A 25,759-nucleotide genomic window follows, 5' to 3' on the forward strand; every position below is an offset into this window, starting at 1 on the left:
TAGTAGTAGTAGTAGTAGTAGTAGTATCAGTAGTACTAGTAGTAGTAGTTGTATTAGTAGTAGTAATAGTAGTAGTAGCAGTATTAGTTGTTGTAGTAGTAGCAGTAGCAGCAGTAGTATCATTAGTAGTAGTAGTTGTATCAGTAGTAGTAGTAGTAGTTAGTAGTATCAGTAGTAGTAGTAGTAGTAGTAATAGTAGTAGTATCAGTAGTAGTGGTAGTATCAGTTTTTAAAGAATTTTAAGGAATATGTAGTAGTAGTAGTAGTAGCAGCAGTAGTAGTATTAGTAGTAGTATCAGTAGTACTAGTAGTGGTAGTAGTTATATTAGTAGTAGTTATAGTAGTAGTAGCAGTAGTAGTTGTAGTATCAGCAGTAGCATCAGTAGTAGTAGCAGTAGCAGCAGTAGTATCATTAGTAGTAGTAGTAGTAGTAGTAGTAGTAGTATCAGTAGTACTAGTAGTAGTAGTAGTTGTATTAGTAGTAGTAATAGTAGTAGTAGTAGTTTCAGTAGTAGTAGTAGCAGTAGTAGTATCAGTAGTAGTAGTATTAGTAGTAGTACTAGAAGTATCAATAGTAGTAGGAGTAGTATCAGTAGTAGTAGTAGTAGTAGTAGTAGTATCAGTTTTTAAAGAATTTGAAGGAATTTGAAGAATTTGAAGGAATTTGTAGTAGTAGTAGTAGTATCAGTAGTACTAGTAGTAGTAGTAGTTGTATTAGTAGTAGTAATAGTTGTAGTAGCAGTATTAGTTGTTGTAGTAGCAGTAGCAGCAGTAGTATCATTGGTAGTATCAGTAGTAGTAGTATCAATAGTAGTAGTAGTAGTAGTAGTAGTATCAGTAGTACTAGTAGTAGTAGTAGTTGTATTAGTAGTAGCAATAGTAGTAGTATCAGTAGTAGTTGTAGTATCAGCAGTAGCATCAGTAGTAGTAGCAGTAGCAGCAGTAGTATCATTAGTAGTAAAAGTAGTAGTAGTAGTAGTAGTAGTAGTAGTATCAGTAGTAGTAGTAGTAGTAGTAGTAGTAGTAGTAGTTGCAGTATCTGTTGTAGTAATAGTATTGATATAAGTTGTATCAGAAGAACTAGAAGGAATTTGAAGAATTTGAAAAATTTGAAGGAATTTGCATTCATTTCAATGGGAGCAAAAAACGCACAAAAAGTACAAATACTTCAAAAAGTATAAAAGTTACCATAACCATGAGACATAGCAGTAATGTCGAGAACGAGCCGAACGTTTTGGTACGAAAATCGTTGAAATCGGTTGAAGTATGCAGGAGTAGTTAGACGCACAAAAACGTACGGAATAATAATAATAATAATAATAATAAAGAAAAACAGGAAAACAATAAGTGAGAATGCTGTATAGCATTCTCACTGATAAAAAGCAAAACACAAACACCAGTGGATCATTGCACGGCCAAAGTCTACACCAAAACTGGACTGAGTATCTATAGCAAGACTAGAAAAGAGCTGTTCACAGATGCTTTTCATTCAAATCTGACTGATCTAAAGATCTATTTAGAAAAAAAAAGATGCACATCATTTCAGTCTCTGGATGTTCAAAACTGGTGGAGACAAAACCCAAACTGCATTTGAATTTTTAATCAGTATTGGTACTGACTCAAAAAATATTGTAATGTCACACAGAAAAACTGAAGTCAATAGCTCTGCTGCAACTGTACATTCCAAGGAAAGTAGTCTTCAGCATTTAACCCAAAGTGGAGCAGTGGGCGGCGCCCAGGGAGCAATCTGGGACTAATGGCTTTTGCTCAGGGACCCATATGGCAGTCTGCAGTCTTTGACCTGGTGTTTGCAGCTTTCTTAGAATGCAAGCAGGCTGCTCTGAACACCAGGCCCCCAGTCTCCCCTCCGTCTCCTACATGCCTCCGTAGCGAGTTGGTGTTTGATTAATGAGCTTTGCAGTTCTCCTACTGACGTTCAGGTTCTAGTAGCCTAGACCATGCTCAACCCTCACCCCCTGCACATTTCCTGGTCTGGTGGGTACCGCCTCCTTCAGGCACATTTTTCAAATAGATGTGAGCATAGTAATATTCTGGTACAGGGGTGAGTTACACTTCAAAGACAGTATCAGCAAATAAGTGTCCATTGCCGTGAGGTGGGCAGCTGTAGGCATAGTAGGTGGCTGTCCTTCATGTTTTAGACGTACCCCTGCTCCTACGCAGTAGAGATGAATTTCTCCTCACCTCCTAACTCTGTTCTCTATGAGTCTGCTTAGGAGTCATTTATTCAAATGAGGTGTATTCCAGGAGAGAAACTTACTAAGCAGATATTGAGGACCTGGTACTGCCATGTGTGGCTAAAGTAAATATTTGGCATATTTGATTATGACAATGTTGTCCTAAAAGGCAAGCATGTTGAAAACAAACATGCTTTAGATATACAGGAAATGTTGGTGTTATGTTATTTTCTTAAATAGCTCACTCCAGGTGCACCTGGAAACTGGACTACCTGCATGTTCTTCTATTTTCTGAGTAAACATCCAGCTGAAGGGTGGACTCTCGTGGACTATTCTCCACAGATAAGCCTCCTTCCTTCTGAATCTGAACCTCAGTGGCTGAGCTATCTCTCCACCTTTGGCCTCGCTGATAATATTTATTTTTCTTAATATTTACTTCTCTTTTTTTCTGCATCTTTCAATTCCTTCTGAAAGAAAAAGTCTACATTGCGCTGCCATCCCTGAGAGCAGACACGATTTTGTAAGCCGTCTTCATCACTAGGCTCCTCTTCCTGCTCATCATTGTTTTGTTTCAGACTTTTTGTTCTTCCACGTGGGTTCGCAGCACTGGTATTTATATTTTTGCTCACTTGTCACCTCATTATTTGTTGTGCCACGGTACAGTTAATGTTTCTGATAGTGATAGGAGCTACAAGAAAAGCACTCCTTCAAGTGTTTTGTGTTTATTTTGTTATCCTTCCCTCACCGTCTATCCCTTCATCTGCAAGAAGCGAGCGCAGCCGAGTCTTTATCTACTAGCCAAGTTTACACATTGCGTGGACTTCAGACAAACAGCTTTGCTGTCCTTAACGTAAACACCAGCACTTAAAGTAGACCAAATATTTACCTTCTGCCCCTGTTCATCGCTCTGTTCAGATCCACAGAGCCACACGCCAGCTGATGCATATCGCAACTGGTTGTATCAATAATGTATTATAAATACAAACACTTTTACCTGGGTTTTAGCTTGAGACTTTACACATAATTGACTGCACAAATCCTGAAAGCATTTATGTATGCTTAAAAACATCAAGGGGAGACAATGAATTATAAATATTATCATTTTAGTTTTAGTTTTCAAAATAACGTCTTAGTTTGCACACACACACACACGTCTCAGTGGACTCTTTGCTGTTTGTTTTCATACTCGCTCCAAAAATAATAAAACTATCTCTCTTGCACTCCCAACCAGAGCATGTACACACAGAAGGATTCTGCGCAGACCGCCTTTAAAAGCTCTTTATGTGAAAGGATATGCTTGGGTTTAAATAGCCAGTGCACCGATTTACACTTCAACACTCTCGAAGATAAGCCGACTTTTTGCAGGAGCTACTTATAGTTCTTCCACATGAGTGTATGTGTGTGTTGAGCTCTCAATGCTCATTGTGTTTGTGTGTTTGTACAGGGGCACAGCTTTTGTTTTCCCCTATCAGTTGCTGCATCATTCTCTTCCTGCACCTCGTGCGTAATACGGGTCTGAGTCCAGACGATTTGGGCTTGTCACTTTATCCGTGTCTGTCTTAATGGATCTGACGTGTCTTTCTGTGCTCTACAGTTGAGGTTATCAAATTGTAGCTGTGAGTGGACTGGGATCGCATCGACTGATCTTCACTCGTCAGATACCGTTGTTCCCAACCTATAGGGCTGACTGTAAAGCCCTGTCATCAGCCTGGCTGATAAAGAAACGGTCTAAAATGTTTGTGAATCGTGTAAAAAGTAATCTGACACACACAGGGAGACAAATGTACATGCAGACTGAAATAGATACATAGATAAATTCAGAAATCTTTCAACAAGTGTTTCTTATTGGGCGTGTTGATTAGCTGCAGTGGACAATCTCTGTAGATTTCTAAATAATGTCTTGCCCTGTTTGGATTGACCAAAACTCAAAATAATGGTAATTCCAAGAATCTTTGGGAAGATCTAAAAAGAAGAACTGCAGATTTAAAGAAAATTGGAGAAATGTCTACTATCCACAGTGTAAACTGCCCAGGACTATTGTGAGGGTCTGCTGGGAACGTCTGGCAGAGTCCCCCGTGAGACGGAGCTTTAACTCCCACCTCCGGGAGAACTTTAAACACGTCCCGAGGGAGGCGGGCGACATTGAGTCTGAATGGACCGTGTTCCGCGCCTCTATTGTTGAGGTGGCTAGTCGGAGCTGTGGCCGCAAGGTTGTCGGTGCATGTCGCGGCGGCGACCCTCGAACATGCTGGTGGACACCAGCGGTGAGTGAAGCCGTCAAGCTGAAGAAGGAGTCCTATCGGGCTTTATTGGCCTGTTGGACTCCGGAAGCAGCTGATGTGTACTGGCAGTCAGAGTGGCAGGCGGCTCGGCTGGTTGCCGAGGCAAAAACTCGAGCGTGGGAAGAGTTCGAAGAGGCCATGGAGAAAGACTTCCGTACAGCTTTGAAGCGATTCTCGTCCACTATCCGGCGTCTGAGGAGGGGGAAGGAGTGCAGTACCAACACTGTTCATAGTGAGGGTGGTGTGCTGCTGACCCTGGGGTGGATGAGAGTCACCCTGAGTATCTTAAGGCTCTGGATGTTGTGGGGCTGTGTTGGTTAACGCGGCTCTGCAGCATTGCGTGAGCATCAAGGGCAGTTCCCCTGGATTGGCAGACTGGGGTGGTGGTCCCCCTATTTAAAAAGGGGGACCGGAGGGTGTGTTCCAACTACAGAGGAATCACACTCTTAAGCCTCCCTGGTAAGGTATATTCAGGGGTTCTGGAAGGGGGGGTCCGTCGGATAGTTGAATCTTGGATTCAGGAAGAGCAGTGTGGTTTTCGTCCTGGCCGTGGAACACTGGATCAGCTCTACACCCTCAGCAGGATCCTGGAGGGGGCATGGGAGTTTGCCCAACCAGTCGACATGTGCTTTGTGGATCTGGAAAAGGCATTTGACCGTGTCCCTCGAGGGATCCTGTGGGGGTACTCCGGAAGTATGGAGTATCGGAGGATGTGCTGCCCCTAGTGGAGGAGTTTAAGTATCTTGGGGTCTTGTTCACGAATGAGGGGAAGATGGAGCGGGAGATCGACAGGCGGATTGGTGCTGCATCTGCTGTGAAGCGGGCGCTGTACCAATCCGTTGTGGTGAAGAGAGAGCTGAGCCAAAAGGTGAAGCTCTCGATTTACCAGTCGATCTACGTTCCTATCCTCATCAATGGTCTTTGGGTCGTGACTGAAAGAACGAGGCCCCGGATACAAGGGGCCGAAATGAGTTTTCTCCGTAGTATGTCTGGGCTCTCCCTTAGAGATAGGGTGAGGAGCTCAGTCATCCAGGGAGGACTCAGAGTAGAGCCACTGCTCCTCCAGTCGAGAGGAGCCAGTTGAGGTGGCTCGGGCATCTGGTAAAGATGCTTCTTGGACGCCTACCTGGTGAGGTGTTCCGGGCACGTCCCACTTGGAGGACACCCAGAGGGAGACCCAGGAAACGCTGGAAGGATTATGTCTCTCGGCTGGCCTGGGAACACCTTGGGATTCCCCCGGAGGAGCTGGCCCAAGTGGCTGGGGAGAGGGACTTCTGGGCCTCCCTACTGAAGCTTCTACCCCCGCGACCCGACGGTCGCGGGGGTTTTTGCGACGGTCATCCATTGTCTTCAAGCGGAAGACAATGGATGAATGGATGGCCCAGGACTAAGCAAGAAAGAAGCCCCTGCTTCAAAATCAATATCTTAAATCTACCTAATCTACCAGAGACATGATTAAAACAGTTGGGTGTACCAACAGAACCTTAATAACAATCATACATCAACACTGTACTTTGGTCCATTTTAAAGGATAAATCAGACTACTATTAGGCCTCTGTAATGGCCTTCCAAACATTGGCAACAAACAGGTTGGTGAGTTTAGAAATTTTGCGGTCAGCTTATGGTCAGGATGAGCAAGTGACTCCAGGGAGGATGTGAGTTGGCACACAGGGAGCTGTGCTTGGCAGTCCGAGCGGAGGTGTATACAGTACTTTTCGCCAGAAGGTTTTTGCTGGTGGACATTGGAGGGCGGATGGGCAGGTGATGCCTTAACAAAAGATGGAAGAACAGGAGTTCCAGAAAGGCATTTGAATGCACGGCTTGGTTGGCTTAATTAGTTCTACTCAGGAACGTGCAAATACAGTTGCACCTAGGTGAGGGGTCCAGCACCAGCAGGGAGAGAACATAGATGAGTGACAGAAATAATCAGGGCTTCAGGACAAGGTTCACACGAACAGCGGTCAGGTTACCGCTCTGGGTGAGCTAATGCTCTGACACCTCCCTCCTGACTCCTGACTCCTTTTATGCTCCTCATAACTATCGCTGATGAGCAGCACCTGTAGCTCCAGCTTGCCAGTCCCATCCTGTAGAGCAAGAGAAAGACACAAGTACCACAAACCTCCACACAGATATGTGCACCTGACAGGAATAGCTAGAAGTGAGTTTCACTGCTGTGCTTATTTTCTGACAGCCTTTAACTCCGACGTCATTACATGACGGAAATGCACATGGATGATGCAAGTCAAATCCGGGCCTACAACCTTCCGAAAATTAACTACAAAGTGCTCACTCTCTTCTGTCCGGACATTTTCATTGATTTCCTTGCTTATACGTCATGTCATGCAAAGGATTGTGGTATATCTTAAGGCTTCTTAACACTGGTAAGGGATGTCATGGGGCCTCTAGGCAAAACTTGCCACAAGATGAAGCTTATAGGCTTCTTTTCCTACCTCCTTCCTTACAGACAGCATTATTTGGACGACTGATGACACATTTCCACTTTGGCTAAAGAGTCCTTGCTCAATAAGGATATTCGGATGGAGCCAAAGTCTGTAAAGAAAGTTCTCGGTTATCGCTGCTGACACCTGCAGTAGTCTTGGCACAAGCAGACAATGACGCATTTCTAAGTACGGTCCTTTGGTGTATAAACAAATGTATGTCTAAAACTGTTTTGGCATCCAAAGAAGATGGATTTTCCATGACCAAGGTAAAGAAAACAGAAAAAAAGAGTTGCCAGCCTGAAGAACTTGTTGCTGATAATTTAAAGGTTTGTTTTTACTTGTGGAAGACTCTAGTTGTGCAACGATATTTTTGGTTTGGCAAGGAATAACTGTAAATAGGTGCCAAGGACAGTTATTAATACAGCTAGTAATTTAACACATAAAGAAACAAATCATCTCCAAATATAAGAATTTATTAATAGCAGTAACCAATAAAACAATGCAGTGATATTAGTTCAGATTGAATTTGTTTGGAATGAGGCCAAATTAGTTTTAAAATAGCTTTAAAAGCTAAATTGAACATATTTGTTAGCTGCTCAAACAACCAGTTCACACATCAGGGCAAATAAAACATTACTTTTTGAACATAATGTTTAAAAAAATATTCTAAATTAAAAATCAATAACCCTTTGGACAATTGATTCTTGATGCTGTGTTAACTAGCTATCACAGTGAATGAATGGAATGATGGTATTCTTGAACAGTACTTCACTGAACACGGACTCGAACAGTTTCAAATAGTAACTTTAGAAATCCAGCAAAAAATTATAATCTTTTTATGTAGTGTATTTATCAAGTATTTTTTTCTTTCAATCAACAACATGTCAAAATAGCAGAACAATCACATTTAATATATAATATAATATATAATAAATAAGGATTGGATAAAGACTACGATTTTAACATCATGATTGTTTTCTGTTGTAGTAACTTAACATTTTTATCATTGTTGTTGTCATTTTCTTTGTTAAAAATAGGTGTTTAAAAATGGCCATGGCAGCAAACAATGAAATGGGGAAATTGACCTTATGCCAACAGATACAAATATATAGTTGTTATTCTGTAAATATGGTTAATATGGGTTGTACCTCTTTTTTCCTCCCTCATAAATTAAAAAGACAAAGACAACACTGGCTATAGAAAACCTATCATGGCAGGAAGCATAAAAATTACATAACCAAAATGCATTCCGATCAACAGGTACATTTTCAATGACCTTATCTTCAAACAGCAAACCAAAGCGACAGGTTTTGACAGGTTCTCTTTGATAACCGTCACTGCTTATGACGAAATGCCAAATACACTGGAATTATTCCATGTTCACCTAATGAGTCAGATCATATCTCCAAAATCAGCTTGTCTTTGGTTATTTTTCATGGATTAAAGGATGCAGCAAAACAAGCTCCATCTCAGAGTATATATTGGACATTAGGAAACAAATACATTTAGTGTGCTGCTCTTTGCAGATGATATTGCGGTCTTCAGTAATGACATGTCAGTTCTGCTGGTAGTTTTAAAGAAGCAGAATCTGGGCGTTTACTTGCCACTTTACCCCATCACATCCCATGAACTCTCCCATCCCGTCCCGCCCTCAAGGCTCTCACGAATACCAGCATGGATGAGCTTGTCCTGCCACTGAACCCCGTCCCACCTCCCTGGTGACACACATACACACAATCACATGCACCCACCCTTATCGCCACTATCTTGTGCAGAAGTCTTTGCTTCCTGCTTTGCTCAGACACAGATACCTACCATGCACTTGCAGACCACAGGCACACAAGGCACCGTCTTCCCACAAACTGCAGCATCACAGGACCGGTCTTATCTCATTTTTTTCAGATTCAATCACACATAACTTCATGTGTACCCACACACTCTCGTGCGCAAACTTCTGACAGAGGTGTACACTCACTTGTTTTGTGGTATTTGATGATGGTGGGGGTGCTGTGTGTGGGTTTCATCTCGAATTTGGGGGGAGATGCCTATCTGGACCCTACGGGAAGAGTAAAGTAGAAACCTGATGGAGAAAGGAATGAGATAGACGGACATTGAGGGGGCGTAGGGGGTTCACAGATGAGCACAGAGGAGTTTTATCTTCTGCTTCCAAATGTACATGTTTATCATGTTGGTATGGCAGCAATAGCTTTCTGAAGACATCAAAAATGGCACAAAAACCTACAAGCTGCTTCTTGTTGTGTAGCTGTTTACGCTTGTGTTGCTGCCTCGCCCAAACACAGCCATGTTTTAAACAGAACTGTACTTTGCTTTTTGCCCATTTCTCAGTATACACATAGTTTTCCTTCACTCAAATTGAATGTTTTTGGAAATTTGCATGATGATATTTTCTGACCCTAATCCACAATAATTGTGGTGGGCACAGAATTGACCTCCATTCTTGCGCACCGACTGTTTGTGCCCAATATCTTGTCAGTGTGAAATTCACAAAGCAAAAAGCAACAATGATTTGCCTGATCAAAATAAGTTCAAGAGGCGTAAACAATTTATACTTCATTATCACTAGCAGTCTTCTCATTATCATCACAATCTTAAAATGAATATCTGCCATTATTATTAAGCTCCAAGTCTCAGAAAAGAAGCTCCCAAAACATTCTTTAAAGTTGAAAGGGCTTAAGACTTTATCTCAATGGCATCTCAGAGGACAGTGTTACTGAATTAACATGAAATGTGACCTTTGCTAATGCAGTTTTTTACCTGGACAGAGTGCTGCTGGCAACACTTTCTTGCCCGTGTGTGTGTGTGTGTGTGTGTGTGGGGGGGGGGGGGGTTGTTAATTTCCCCCTTGCCTCAGCCCAATACCCAACTGGGCCAATGCTCCTCAACCTCATTGTGTTATCGATTTGAGTATTTCCTGGAGAAATAAGTACATTAATAGAAATCAAGTGTCCTAGAGGTTAGTGATTTTACTGAGCAAATCATTCCTTAAAATGTTATTTTCTCAAATAATGTTTTAACTCAAGATTTGCGTTGTGAATGGGTTGAAACACATCAAATGTTGTTCTAAATTAGTTAAGCTAATTTAACCTCATTCAACATTCTTTAAGATGAACTTTGGTTCTCTAACTTGGATCTGCAGTGAATCAGGATTCACTGAATCATTCTGATGATGATTTTTCAACCATTTTATTTGTCCTTTTTTGTTTCTTTTGTGTGTACGTGGTTCCTTAGCTTCTTTTTATCTTAATTTTGCTCAGTATTTTTAGTTAAGTTTCACTACCCTAGTAGAGAGAATTTGTTGACTGAAATATAGTGTTAATTCAGATGAACAGCATTCTATAGTAAAGTTTTCTGGATGTTCATTTTATTTCTGTTAATAAATTCTCAAACTTGAAAAGAAGTTGTCACTCCTTTATTCTATATGTGTGCAGAGTTTGCTGTCAAAAGAACGCCAGTGCTCGAATCCCCCTTTCAACTATTGTCTTAATATCAGCTGTTTGGGCTGATATTCACTGGAAAATACCTAACAGATGAGGGTTATTTTATAATTTATTGATTAATTAATATCCAGCATGTAATGAGGCATCTACATATATAATGTCTATGGGTAAAACGCATGTGGCTGACAAATTTGACCAACTTCGGCTACTGAAATCAGAAACAGCAATGCAACATGGCGTCTCCCAGTGGGTGCACTGCCACCAATGTATTTATAATATAAACAACCAATTCAAAGTTATGAGAACACTTTCATTCTAGATGTGATGTTATTAGACTTTGCCAGAATATGTATTTATAAAAGTAATACTTGATTTTTGCTAATTAAGAGACAAGTTAGTTGCACACTTTCTCTTTAAATAAATGAAAGATATTCACATTGGGCTTCTAAAATGCATGTAGTACTATATAAAAGTGAGCAAAACAGGAGCTTAATGTTTACCATTTACCCAGAGATGGTACCAATATCTGTTGGCTCAGAATTGCTGAAAAAAAAGCAGTTTCCTCAGTTAACCTTATGCTATGATAATACTTCATTTTTATGAAAAGGAGCTAAAAGCCTTTTCTGATGATTTAGGTTTGGGTGAAACAAAGAACTTTCATATCTGTAGGTTTAAAAAGCAATAAGATAACAGTGCTAATTAAGAACAGAAATATTGGTAAACGCTGTGTAAAACGTTGAATTACAGTCATTAATTAATTTAACAGGTAATTTACTTTGGATAACTTTAAATTTATACTACATACAAACTTTGTATATTATTATTTGCAGTTACAGTACTTTTGAGAAATGCTGTGTAGTTTTTTTCTCCTCTAAGTGACCGTGTATTTGATCATTCTCTCTTCCTCAGTAACACGCATAAACCCCAATTAGTGGTGACTCTGCCCAGAGGCTGTGAGTCTTGGTAATAAGGGATTGTTGATGTTTTCCTTAATCTGTTTAATAGAAAGAATAAACATGGCCTAACCTTTTAATTGAGTGATGACATGACAGCGATGGAAAGATTGTTATGCACTTGGGGTTGAGCAAAAGAGGAATGTTCCCTCCTTTAATTTCACTTCTTGGTTCCTCTCCATCCATCTGCCTAGTTCCTGTTTTTGCTTATTGTCGCTGAACACAACATCAGGATGACTCAAGGGAGTATGTTGCTTGTTTTTTCCTTCAGCAGTATATCCCTGCCGTTTCCCTCTCATGGTCTTTCAAGTGGAAGTATTACATGATAAGGTTCCTCATAATTTCCTCTCGTACTGGTATGAAATCCGGGAGTGTACTGATGTCCTTGTCCCTTAGTTTTCTGCTGAAGGACAACACATATTGGCAGTGATAGTCAATAAATACATTATGTCCCCACCTCTTTCTATAAAGCAACCCACACCAACTGTGTGTGGTCGGCACCAGGAATCTTTTTTGATCCTATTCTATTCAGAGGCATAAACACTTTTGATTTTGTAATTGAAGTATAAAAAAACATTCATCTTTTTCCACAATTTTGATTTTAACATATAACATCATCATTCTTATAAAGTAAACATTGATTATATATTTTATTTCAAATACAGATTTTTTTTCGACAAAATGTCCTGACAGTGAATTGTTAAACATTGAAGTCCTAAATTAGGCTTAAGGATGAAGCAGAGCATGTCATGGCGTGGTTAAAAAGGACCCAGGAGCAGCGGCTGACTGATGGAAAATGAGTTTTTAATAATTAAAAATAAGCAAACTTACAGGTGAATTACAGGAGTAACAGGCCATGGTGGAACTCAGCTGAAAAACCCTGTTAGTCCAACGGAAGAATCCTGCCGTGAACAAACAGAACCAGTGAGCTCATATTCTAAGGCAGGGTTGGAGATTGATTATCTTCAATAGTAAAGTTGTTTTTTGTTTTAATAATTGTTGATTTTAATATTCATGTTGATGACAGCACTTCTTGTGCAGCCTTTGAACTTTTAACATTGACTGAAACTTTCAATTTTGAGCTTCTGTTTCTGGGCCCACCCACCAAAATGGACACACTCTTTACTTTCATTTTCACTTGACCTAAATCTTGTTAACCTCTTAGTAGAGAATGTCAACATAAGTGATCATCACTGTGTTTTTTTTTTTACTTCTTCTTCACTTCTGAGCCTGTGCCTCCAAGATTAGGTTACGGAGGTGCATCATCGCTGAGAACACGGCAGCTAGGTTCTCTGCCATGTTTGACTCTGAGCTTCTCCTGGATTGACAAACCTCACTGATAGTCATTGTGAATCCATTTTGGATCAGGTTGCTCCTGTTAAATCAAATGTGGTGACTGAAAAGACCACATTTCCTTGGGTTATTGACTGCGTTCGCGATATGAAGCGACTGTCAAAAAACTGAATGGCTGTGGAAGTCCACCAAACTTGAGGTCCATAGATTGCACCACAGGGAATTCATCTCCTCTCTGAAGGAAATGCCAAAAATGCCAGATCTGACTACTTCTGTCAGCTGATAATTTTGAATAGGAAAAAAAAACAGATACTGTTTGACACTTTCAGCTCTATTGTGTGTCCTGTTGCTCCTCTTACGCCTGTTTTTTTCTGGGTTTTTTTGTTTGTTTGTTTTTTTCAAATCAGATAGCAATGAATTTCTTGCATCTTTCATTTGCAAAATTCAGGATATTAAGGCTAAACTTCCAATGTGCCTGTTTTGTAACTTTGTTGTTGAGTCCGCACCCCATATGCGGTCCTTTTTTATCCTGTTACACAGGTTGATGTCTCATCACTGGTGACCAGAATGAAGTCCTCTTTTTGTCCTTCTGATGCTCTACCTTGCAGTCTTGACATTTTTTGATGCCACGGGTCCCTGGTTGAACAAACTGATAATTCGTTAAAACCTAATCTGGACCTAACTGATGGTCACACATTTGTATCTTCACGTTTAGACTACTGTAACAGTTTATTTTCTTGTCTAAACAAAAAGGAACTGTCTCGTCTGCAACAGGTCCAAAATTCTGCCGCTAGATTACTGACTCACACCAACAGAAAGGCTCATATTATTCTAAAATCCCTTCCCTGGCTCCCAATTTATTTTTGTATAAATTTTAAGGTCTTGGTGCTGACTTTCAGAGCTTTGCATGTTCAGGCACCCTCCTACATCAGAAACCTGTTAGGTCTCTATACTCCCTCTCAGAGGCTGAGATAATTGGATCTGAACCTTCTCACAGTCCCTCACACCCATTTTAATTTACACCTAAGCTCTTGAATTAGTTTCCGCACCCGTTACGTTTGCTTGACTCTGTTGGTGCTTTCAAGAGAAGACTTAAGACCCACCTGTTTCTCCAAGAGTTTTATCTACAGCAGTAGGGGATATGTATGACCACCATGCTAATTTTCACTTAAATTTTAGTAAATTTTATGCAATTTTATCTATATTTTTATTGATTTTGTGTACTTTTTTTAAAGCACTGTGTGGTCCTCCCTTGTCTGCGAAAGGTGCTGTATCAATAAACTTTGCTACCGCAACATTTTAGCTTTGTTTACATGAGCAAAATTCCTTAATCAGATTCAAATGTATTCGGATTGAAAAAATAATAAATAATCTGAATGAACTGTTTATAAGGACACAAAATCAATGAATCCAATCGTGATATATGTTTACATGCACAAAGCTTTATTTTGATTAAAAGCACTTTGACATGCACAGGAAAATTTCCCCCAAGGAACCAAAGACAAGGTTGTACTTCTGTCAGTGCTGAATAAAGGTTGTTTTTTTTAACTAACAATCAGAAAAAACATACTATATATATATATATATATATGGGCAGTTATATATATATATAGTCAGGGCAGTTAGCCATACTCCGAATGACATGATTGAAACAAATATTTAGATGGATGCTGTTCGGATTAACAATAAGCATAAACCACCTGTCTCATTCAAAATACAATTTTATTCCGATGTATTTTTATTACAATTGGCCCTATATTTTGATTACTTGCAATATGGATAAAGGGTCGATGTCCACGTAAACAAATCTATTGGGACTTTTCCTCAAAGGAAAAAAGATCAACACTGAACAGAGAGAAATAAGTTCAAATGCACAAAGAACAGAAAGCAACACTCAACAACAACAAAAAGTATGATCTGGTATGAAAAGACCTTAAATGACAAAATAAAGACAGATATATATACTAACTACAGAAATACCCTTTTAAATGCAAATAAACAAGAAAATGCTGACAACATAAACACAAAAGAAAACCAAAACCAAAGCTCTCGGAAGACATGACAGAACATGATTTGGATTCCCTAAACTGTAACAACACTCTTTATTTATATAGCACCTTTCACAGGATAAAGCCACAAAGTGCTTCACAATAAAAACAACCATGAAGACTACACAAAATAAAAAAATAGATTGATAAAATAGCATCAATGCAACACCATAGCATAAAACTAGTTAAAAACTAGTTAAAAGCAAGTTGGAACAAGTGGGTCTTCAACTGCTTCTTAAAAGAATGAAGAATCAAGACAGCGTGAAGATAAAGGCAACACATACCACAGTCCGGGGGGCCACAACTTTAAAAGACCGATCCCCTCTGGTCATGGAACCATTATGCAACGACTGTAGGTGTGACCATAAAATTCAGCCGAACACAGAGTTACATTAAAAAGGGGTTTATTGTAAATGCTGGATGCAGAAACAGAGCAGGAGTTGCAGGCGGAACAAAACTTGAGCAGATGCAAGTGAAGCACACACGAACTGAAAACGCCACGGCGGCAGAGCCAGTGATGTGAGGTGATGCAACAGCAGGTAGAACTGGCATGGGCCGATGACTGGTGGACTGAGCTGATTGGAGGGTTTTCTGTGGCTGAGAGGTGACAGAACTGAAACTTCAAGTCCAGAAAAGTTCAAAACAAACAAATAGTAGTAATCTTTTGGTTTATGAGTTTGCTTTACTCCTTATTTCTCCCACGGAATCCCTTATACAGAAACAGCTATTCCTATGCTCCGCGACCCAGTCTGATAAATGTCATTTACTCAGAGCTAGAACCTAATTGAATCATGGATTTAGTCAGAGTTGACAAAGTAGCACGAAATTAAAAACAACATTGCGGTGTTGTGCTGACAATGTTCAGTATGCTACACAAGTATTGCTATAATGTGTACGTTTGTTTCTTTAAAGCCACACACTTTGATGCATTTTACCGGGATAAAATATGACAGTGACATAAAGTAGTGCATACAGTGAAGTGGAAGTAAAGGTCACATGGATTTCAAAATGTTTTCATATGAAAATCTGAAGAATTCAGTTCAGCTGCATTCAGCCCCCCTGAGGCAATACCAGCTTTTTGAACCGCTTTTCGCTGCAACTACAACTGAGAGTCTTATGGAGGATGTGAACCTATATTTTCCCGTCATTTCACAGATTCTCAATTGGAGTTAGGTTTGGATTTTGACTGGGTCATTCAAAAACATAAATGTGTTTTTGTTATGAATAGGTGGCAGTGCACATGAGGCAAGACGAGACGTTCTGGCGGTGAACGGGTCAAAGAGGCAGGCATACATACATAGGCCGGTGAACAGGTGAGCAGAGCAGCAGGTGGATCTGATCAAGAGCAGAGGGGTGGCTGAAAGGAGACTGAGCTGATTGGATGATAACCTGTGGATAGGGCTGATTCTAGAAAAGTCCACAAAAGTCCAAAACAAACAAAACCCTAAATCATGGCGGTTTTCATTTAAATTATCCTAACTAGAAGGCAATGGTCCACCCCAATCTCAACATTTTTGCAGGATTTAATAGGCCTTCTTCCTAGGTCGTCCTTTATTTAGCAAAAATAATTTTTCCCACCAACTCTAACCAGCTTTCATGTGTTTGCTTAAGAAAATAATCCCTGCAGCATAATGCTGCCACCACCATGTTTCACCATGTGATAGTCAATGTCTTGTACAATATTAGTTTTTTCATGCCCATCGGAGGCCCAGAACCTATACTTTAGCCTCATCTGGCCTGGGCTCCTTCTTCTGCGTGCATGCTGTGTCCTCGATATGGCTTGTGGCCAACAAGAAACATGGTTCCTCATGGATTTCCTATAACCAAGGGCTTTCCTGGTTAAAGGAAACCCGATTTGGGGAGAGCACCAGAATCTCCCACCTGAACTGTGGATTCCTGCAGCTTCTCCAGGGTTACTATGATACCCTTTGTTGCTTCTCTGATTCATGGTCTCCTTATCTGGCTTGTAAGTTTAGACAAACTGCCTGTGAGGTTTGCGGATGTGCCATACAATTTTCAGATGAAACATAGAACGTTGCTCTGTGAGGCGTTCAAAGCTTGGAATATGGTTTTGTGACAACTTCTCCATTACTTTTCTCGCTGCTGTGTTCCTTGGTCTTCATCATGCTGTTTCTTTCCCTGATGTTCCCTTAGCAAACGGTTCAAGAAAGACTTTTCAAAGTGCTTTGTAAATGTAAAGTTTGGCGTGATATTGCAAAAAAAATCTGGGATGCTCTTAAAGCGTTTCTTGACGTTGCTGAAAGTCAAATTCATGACAAGGGAATCAGGGACCATTCGTTGCTGATCCTGAGAAGATTTGTTGTGAGAGCTTGAGTTGAGTGAAGACACTTGCTGTGCGAGTGGAGGCTTTACACTGCCTATTTCTTGTAATTTAATCTCCTTTTTGCTTAATTTGTTTAAAAGGTGCAGTTTTTTCCTTTCTGAAATTGAATGTATTTCGTTTCCGAATTGGTGTTTTCTGTGCTACAGGAACCTTCAGGTTGTAGGCTCCTCTAAACATCTTGAGACAACTTTAATTGCGAATGTTGTCTTGGTGATTGAAAACCTGAGACCGTGCGTGTGTTTTAACACGACAAGGCACTGCAACAGACAGATGTATCCTGGCCTTTCTCCAGTATTCCTCCCATACAGACAGTCTTAAGTGCACTGTCTGCATCTGTCGGAGCATGGGGGAGGTCCAGCACCCCCCTCGGGAACCAAATGCAGGACTGCTTTGTGAGGCCGGACAGAGTCTTCGGTCTATTAGAGAGCCACAGAGGAATTCTGTGTGAAACCAAGCCTGTCCAACTAACAGAGACACCACACAGCTGCACTGCTGCACCACTGCTGACAGGTTGCATTCACTGCCCGGCTAGACTCGTTTTCTGCACATCCATTTCTCCTGCTGTCAGTCCTGTGCACTTCCTCAAACTTAACACACATACTTGTTCAGGTGATGAGAGATGACAGCAAAAAAAAAGAAAGCTCAGTTCAGTGTTCTAGAGTTTGTAAGGTTAACCCAGCAGTATTTAAGAATAGTTAATCAATTGGACATACCTAAAAGTGAAATAATCAGCAGTTTTTCTGCTCGTTAGAAGCAACAGTCATATTCAAGGATTTGTGTTTCCTAGATGGGATAAAATTTGGTTCAGACCATTTACTCCAAGTAACAACATCTGGGGATTTGAAAGGGTGGGAGGTGTGTGTGTGTTGAGATATGAGTGTATCACACACACGCACACACATACACACACACACACAGACAGACACACAAATGCACACCCAGTGTTTGCCTTGGCCTCAGAAGCACAGTCTGAGAGAAAAAAGGATGGGAGTGAAGAATCATGGCCCACGGTGTTTAGATAACGAACAGTGTGTGTGCTTCAGGGTCCAAGGAGCTTGTGAGTTCTCTTCCTAGAAGCTAAATGATTTTCATTCCTTCAGCGTGTGAATTGAGACCGGGCATTATCGCACATGCCAGTCGGTGCTGCAACAAGGCAAAATGCCTTAGAGGAGCTACGAGCAACAGGCTCCCAGCACATACTTTAATCTTATTGGCAACAAATTTTCCACTTGCAATTCCCAGTACCTTGCAAAAGTATTCACACCCCTAGATCCTATTCACATTTTGCCATGTTATAAATACAAACGTCGGTCTATTGTAAAGTAGCCCATGATGATGAAATAGTTTAAAAAAAAGGTGTTATTGCCACATTGCTAGACAGGACACTGGGAGAGAAAAAATAAATAAATAAATTTAAAAAAAGGTGGAACCAACTTATGCTGGAAGTCTCTTTGGTATTTTGAAGTGTCGCAGTATCAAAGGTTGATAGAAACGGGAAAATTAAAAATAACTACCTCAGTTTCACAAAGATGTTTTTACGCTCGATTGAGGTGGGTTCTGGATTTTCAGAAAAATAGCCAGTCCACATTGGAAATACGATGGAAATACATTTGCTGAATAAGTTCCTATGTAGCGAACGTTTACTTCACAAGACTGATAAGCTGTTTCCACAATCAGCATCTTTCTGCATATTCCGTATTCGTGCATAGAATTGCTTTTCTTTCTCAACGTCTCCTGACTGCAAATAAATTGCCAATACTAGACGTGACAGAACAATTACAATTTGCCTGATAGCAACACATTCCTGAAAACCTCTCTCCTTTTTTTAGATATGTGGTGCATGCTAGTTTGCAACCTTTACTTCGTGTTTATTACAGCCATGCTTAACCGACGAGTGACGAAATTACGCTTTGCGTAGACTGGTTAATTCGCTCCAAACCAATGGATGGAAACACAACCAATTCACATTTTCTTTTTTTCTCTTTTTAGTGACATTTTTAAAGTTTGCTCAAAATGAACATGCCAATTGGATGGAAACATGGCTGATGTGTCACTCTTGATGCATGTCTCGGTCACATGATACCTTACCACTAAAGTAAACCCACAAGGTCGCAGAAGGAGTAAAGATACTAGCATCTTGGGAAATCTTCCTTGTGATGGGTAAAAGCCAAGTAAGGAGACAGAGGAAGAGCCCAAGCCCATACCTTGCAAGAAAAAGAAAGCTTCCTTTAACAGACGATACCAGAACTCCTACTTCAAATATGGATTTATCACTTCAGCTTATTCCCATGTTCCAATACTGTTCTGCAAAACATGCCTCTATGCTCTTTGATGAAGCAATTAATAGATCTGCAACCTATTTGTCAACAAACCAACATATACATATACATGTTGGCAATCCAACATGTATATGCCAAAAGATAACCTGCTGGAGATCGAAAATGATGGTGGCCTTAAAAGTATGATTTTTTTTTAAGCAGGGTTTTCTGTAGTGACAGAAATCTAAAGCAAAAATTCAGAGTAGAATGAACATAAACAACACATTTCAGGTGGCATTGTCTCCTATTACCCCTCGATGGAAACGTATTGTTGCAGAGAAACAAGCTTGGGGGTCCCACTGGTTTGTTTTGTTGTATTTATTTTGCCGCAACTTAAAGTACTGTCCACGAAAATAGTGTCTGATACCAAACCAGTCTGTGGTCCGTTTTTTATCCTGTGTAACAGGATAAAAAATGGACCACTGATCTGAACCATTCCCATTGGTTCAACTCTAACTGTACGTTTAGGATTGTTGTCCTGCTGGAAGCAGATCCTTCACCCCAGTCCCAAGCTTTTTCAGATCCTATATTCAGGAATTATCTGGATTTAGCTCCATCCATCTTCTCATCAACATTGAACAAAACAACCCTGACACCACAATGTTGGACCGAGGTGATGGCATGTTCAGGGTGATGTGCAGTGATAGTTTCCCGCCACAGGTGGCAATTTGCATGTAGACCCAAGAGTTTAATTCATGTCTCACCTAACCATAGGACCTTATCCCATATTTGCTGTTTGCTCCACATGGTTTGTGACACGCCACAAACAGATTTTCTCCTGACTGCCTTTCAACACGTTTTTGTTGTTGTTTTGCATACTTGTCCAGATAAAACAGAACTAATAGCTGTTCTGACAATGCATTCACCCACCTGAGCTGTAGATCTCTGTCACTGTAGTTAAGATGGGCCTTTTGGCTGCTACTCTGACTAATGACCTCCCTGTGAAGCAGGTCAGCAACTTCTGGAACTTCATGATGCTCTTCTCCGACAGACATCTGAGGCCTTCACAGAACACGTTGGCTGAGCTTAAATTACCCACAAATGGATTTTGTTTAATAATTAATTGACTTTGGAAGGCACCGGCTTTATAATAATAATTATAATTAATTAATAATAATTTAACTTTATTGATCTCACAATGGAGAAATTCACTTCTGCATCTTAACCCATCCCCTTGGGGAGCAGTGGGCTGCCACTGTGCGGCGCCAGGGGAGCAATTGGGTTAAGGGTCTTGCTCAGGGACCCAGAATGGCAGCTTGTGGGAGTTGAACTCAGAACCTCTGGGACCGAAGCTCTGTGCTCTAACCACTAGGCCACCACTCGCCTTTATTTAGGGGTATTAGAGTAGAGAGGACTGGCTAGAAATTGACATCACAATTTGAAGATTGTTATTTTTAAAAATTCCAATCATACACTTTGTGTCGATCCATCAGAAGAAACTCATGTACTATACACTTATGTTTAAAGTCATTATTTTGCATGTCTTGAGGTGAGGCAACATGTTTCAGGCCTTTTTTTTTTTTCGGATGTCCTCGGATGAAAAGCTCCACACTGACATTAGCAACTGCACACATGGCACAGGTGTGGTTTTTGCAGCACGGCAGTATGATTGGCAGCCGGTAGAAAGGAAAGGAAGTGAGCCTGACAGGACATTCAGGTAGTGTTAACTCCTGACTGACAGTTAGAGAGAGAGAGAGAGAAAGAGAAAGAGAGAGTGAGAGTTAACTCTCCTCTGTCCAGGCTCTCTGCAACCTTAATTTGACAGATTAAGGCTATTTGTTTTAACGACCTCTGTATTGGTGTCAATGTTTCACTACATTTGTCAGTTTTGCATTGCACTTCCCACTTTGACATCCTTCAATCTTCGCCCCGCGTCTTTGTTTAAGGCTCCCTCCCCCTCCCGTCTTTACCCTCCACCTCTTTCTTTTGTTGACTACCATCTTGCATCTGGTCCCTTCTGTCTTCTCCTGTTTCTCCAGAGTGTTTCTGCTGATCCCTGACTTTCCCAGAGCATCCCCAGGGTGTGTTGCATGTGTATGTGTGCAAAGCCAGGTGTCCGCTCTTTGGGGCTGTGTCTGTCAGTTGTGTCGAGGTTAGGGCGGGAGTGGGGTTTGGGAGAGGCAGAGGAGCTCTGTGTGTGTGTGTGTGTGTGTGTGTGTGTGTGTGTGTGTGTGTGTGTGTGTGTGTGTGTGTGTGTGTGTGTGTGTGTGTGTGTGTGTGTGTGTGTGTGTGCGTGTGCGTGCGTGCGTGCGTGGGTGCGAGCAGGAGCTGCTGGGGCACTGTGACCAGGAGTGTCTGGGAGACATTCTCTGCATTCCCAGGGATAGGCTTGGGATAAAAGCTCTGTAGAGCTGCCATGCACCTGGCTGACAGAGAGGGAGGCAGAGATATGACCCAAAACCAACACACACACGCACACATGCACAGAAGCACACAAGCGCAGGCATCATCATCTCTTGCACCAATTAACCTGAAATGTAAAACTACACCATAAAGTACAGAGGTCAAATAGGGAAACTGAACCAGAGGAACCCTCCAATCTCCTTTTCCCATCTTCATAACACATTAAAACGGATACTCTTTACCTCTAAATGCCTTATAAAAAGCACCACACTTGGAAACTGAGACACAACACGCATGTAAATAGATTTCCACACAAAAACAAACTTCTTGGCCCATTTTGGGACGTTTTTTTTCTCTCTTCATCTGGTTTATTGAGGTGCCAATGAAGTTGTGTGTTTGAGAGCTGGAGAGCGAAGCACTCAGTGAAAGTGTGCTAGGAACTTGTTTGTGTGATCAGAGGCTCTTGACAGTCTGTCATCTGTCAGCACCTGTCGTCGAGAGTGCTGAGCAAATAAGCAAAGACAGGGAAAGGCTTGATGTGGAGGAAGACAAGCTGTTGGAAAAGACAAAACTCTTGTAAAAAAACAGTGTTTGCTACCCAAGATAACCCATCAGTGGTGCACTGTGCAATCAGTCAGCCTTCAGAGCCCATCTCTGGGCTCTGGGGTTACTGTCATCATTAGAAATTCTGAGATCTGCAGCAAAATTTAAGTCACTAAAGGGTTGTAAAAAGAAAAGACCTGACAAGGTATACACTATGAAAAACATAAGATATAAAAAAATATTACAAATGATTATTTATAAGATCGCCGTCAGCATTTACAACAGTGGCTCATCTGATGTATATGCATGCAACGCTTGGATACAGTGGAAAAAACACATAAACAGTTTCTCTGATCGTTGCGTATTTAGACCCGAGACAGAATTAAATGAAATAAATAAAATAGTCAGTAAAATGCAGAATATAGTTTACTCTAGCTCGTGTATTAGCCAGCGGGTATTTCAGCCCATTGTTATTAGAAATACCTTAATCGAATACCAAGTATTTGGATTTTAATCCCATTTCAGGCATTTTTGAACAATTCATATCATGTTAACTATGTGACAACCAGAGCAAGCAATTATATATTAATTTGCTCCTTTTTTTCATGTGGGCAGATCACAGAAGGGTACAATTTTAAAAATGCTAATTATTGTGATTTATTAATTCTGATACGCTTCCAATATAGTGCTTTTCACACCTTTAGGCTGGTTCATAAGGCAAGATTTAAAAATTGTCAAAGCCTGAGAGATACCACACATGATGATAAAAAAAACCGTAGCTAGAACAGATTTCACTCAGGAACATTCTGATCTCAGGTGAGAAATCTTGCAAAAGCTCTCAACATTAAACATGAGTTCAGAGTTAATAAACATGGACAACAAGTAAGAATTATGGCGATAGTTTGTGGACTAATTTTATTGAGATTAAATACATTAAAAAGGCATCGGTTGAAGGAGTGGAGACAGCGCAAACAGAGGCTTTATGTTTATGTTTGCTGCACAATGATATAGAGATGAGTTATAGTTCTCTCTGGGTTTCCCTCACCTCGCTTTCTGATTGGCTACACGTCACATTCAACAGGCTGCATGCCCGTTTGTCCTCAGGGAACACCAGACAGGTTAGGATATCGGGACAAGACAATCCAACATGTTGAATATTCCCAGCACCCTGTCTGCGTTTGCCATGTGAGCTCCTCCACATGTTGTCCCCAGACATCCCCAGTTGTACTGGAGCGCTGAAACACAAGTAAATAACTGTTGCGTTCAAAGTAAAGCCCTAAGTTTACTAAGAATTTCGTATCGAAAATATTCCTATCAAAACGGGAATTAAACATGTTAGCATGGATCTATAATAAAGCATGCTTTGCTTCCTCTAGTTTTAGCGTTAGCTGGATGAAATAGTTGTTTTCCACTCTGTAGCTCATTCACTGCTGCCTTGAGATTTACTGTTTTCTTTATTTTTACGTTTATACTACAAAAGTGGTGACTGAAATTATTTTATAACATAGTTTGAAACCACAAAACACACGCACACATTTTTGAGCAGTTGACTGCTTTTATATAAACATTTATTTCACCAGGCAAAACATTAAGAACAATTTATTTTTCATAATGTTAGCCCAAAAAGAGCTGAAAACACTTAAAGTGGAACATGGGGAGAGGACAACAAACATTTACGTGCATCCAATAAGCAATGTGTTCGTTCAGCAAAACAATTGCATGACTCCTCAAAAAGGTTGTTTATTCTGTAGGGTAACCTTCTAAGGTGCAGCTAAGGTAAAATAACAGTCATCAGACAATAACAGACATCAGACAATGAGGGAAGTCGGATACGAGATTGGAAAACGCCATGATTGATACCTCAAGCTAATATTTGAGCTCAAATCTGGACATTGCTGGTAGTCCACTAGAAGCCACAAAAACAATTACGATGGTTTGAACTGGGTCATCATATGAATTCATTTTTAATGTTGAAAAAGAGTTACATTTGCATTGGGTAATGCTCTTAATAACTGATAGTCCAAGGTAATCCTAGTGGTTAGAGCATTGAGCTTGGGTCCCAGACGTTCTAAGTTCAGCTGCATGTGGAATAATTGGTCCTTAAAAGCAGTTTTTCAGAAAGACTAGAAACCAAATCAGTACTAGAATTGCCTTCCCGTTCCTTATACATGGCACTAAAGACTACGTGAGCAAGAATTTATAACATATTATTAGAAATTAGAATGTTTCATCTATTGCGAATATTCTTTGCATGACAAAGAAGACATGTACAAGAAGCTGTGCACCATATTCTTCTGAATAGATCAAAAAAGCTTACAAATGCTAACACCTACGTCTAATTAGTATAGTGTCTATCTGGCCAGATGAAAATGAAAGCCGGTCATTCCGTTACCAAAACACCAACCATAACCACAGTTTTAATGGGATCTAATCATGCTTGCATTGATCTGCTGTGTGGCTCTCAACTGGTTACTCTCCTTTAACTTCGCTTTAGTTGATCCCTTTGATGCAGAGCAAGTGTTTACTTGTACTTCACTCCCCTCTTGTTCTTTTGTTATTCCTCCCTTCCCCTCTCCCTTTCACTCCTCATCCTCTCCTCTGTGTGTTTGTGTCTTTCTCTCTGCGCGCCTATGCACAGGTGTGTTTTTGTATGTGCGTGCGCAAGCAGTGTGTGCGGCCGGGAATGTTGACCCAAACACACAAAGGGCGAGAGACTTCCCAGACATCAAAGAGCAGGTAGCTGTCAGGGAGAAGAGAGGCCAATAAGTCCAGTGGGATGACAATAGACCCCCGATGAACACCTGGGCTACATGGAGAGGCAGCGACGGGGAGAAAACACACACATGTGGCAGGCTCGGAGCACAACGCAGGCTCCCTCATTTGCCTCTGGAGCTGCGCACCAAAAGCACACATACCCTCTTAAGGGCCTTCAAGCACTTAACTTGGTTCTCATGCATGTCTCCGTAACCTTCATACGCTCCTCTCAGCCTTCTGTGCTCTCCACACATAGAGGACCCCCTTATCCCCCCCCACCAGCCTCACTTCCGACCTGCACCCACAGGTGTTAGGGTCTTTGTCCTCGGACATGTGCAAGCAGCCCCGTGTTTTGACGAGCCCTCAGACCCTCAACAACCTTTTCTCTTAGGTGCACCGGGGTCTCGGGTAGTCGTGTAGGGGGTTGGGGTGGGAGATCAAGAGGACTTCGCACCTCAAAAGTCAAAACCATTGCAGATTCTTTTGTAGCCGTTTTGAGACAAGATTTGATTAAAATGCACTACCGAACGCCATTCATGCTTATTTGCAGACCTGGTATGGATGAATAAAAAAAGCCTCAAAATGAATTCCTCTGCAGTAGCACAACTGAAAATATTTGCTCCAGTTTTCTGCCATTGTTTACCTCCCTCACCATCATCCTCCTGTGTGTGATGGTAAGATTAGCACGAGTCCTAATTTTTGACGCTCACTGTGGAGGCAGAAACACACCAGATACTGAAAAATGGATAGTATGATGAAGTGCTACGTCCGGTTGAAGTGAATGGAG

This window comes from Fundulus heteroclitus, chromosome 18, assembly GCF_011125445.2.
Source record: "Fundulus heteroclitus isolate FHET01 chromosome 18, MU-UCD_Fhet_4.1, whole genome shotgun sequence".
Lineage (NCBI taxonomy): Eukaryota > Metazoa > Chordata > Actinopteri > Cyprinodontiformes > Fundulidae > Fundulus > Fundulus heteroclitus.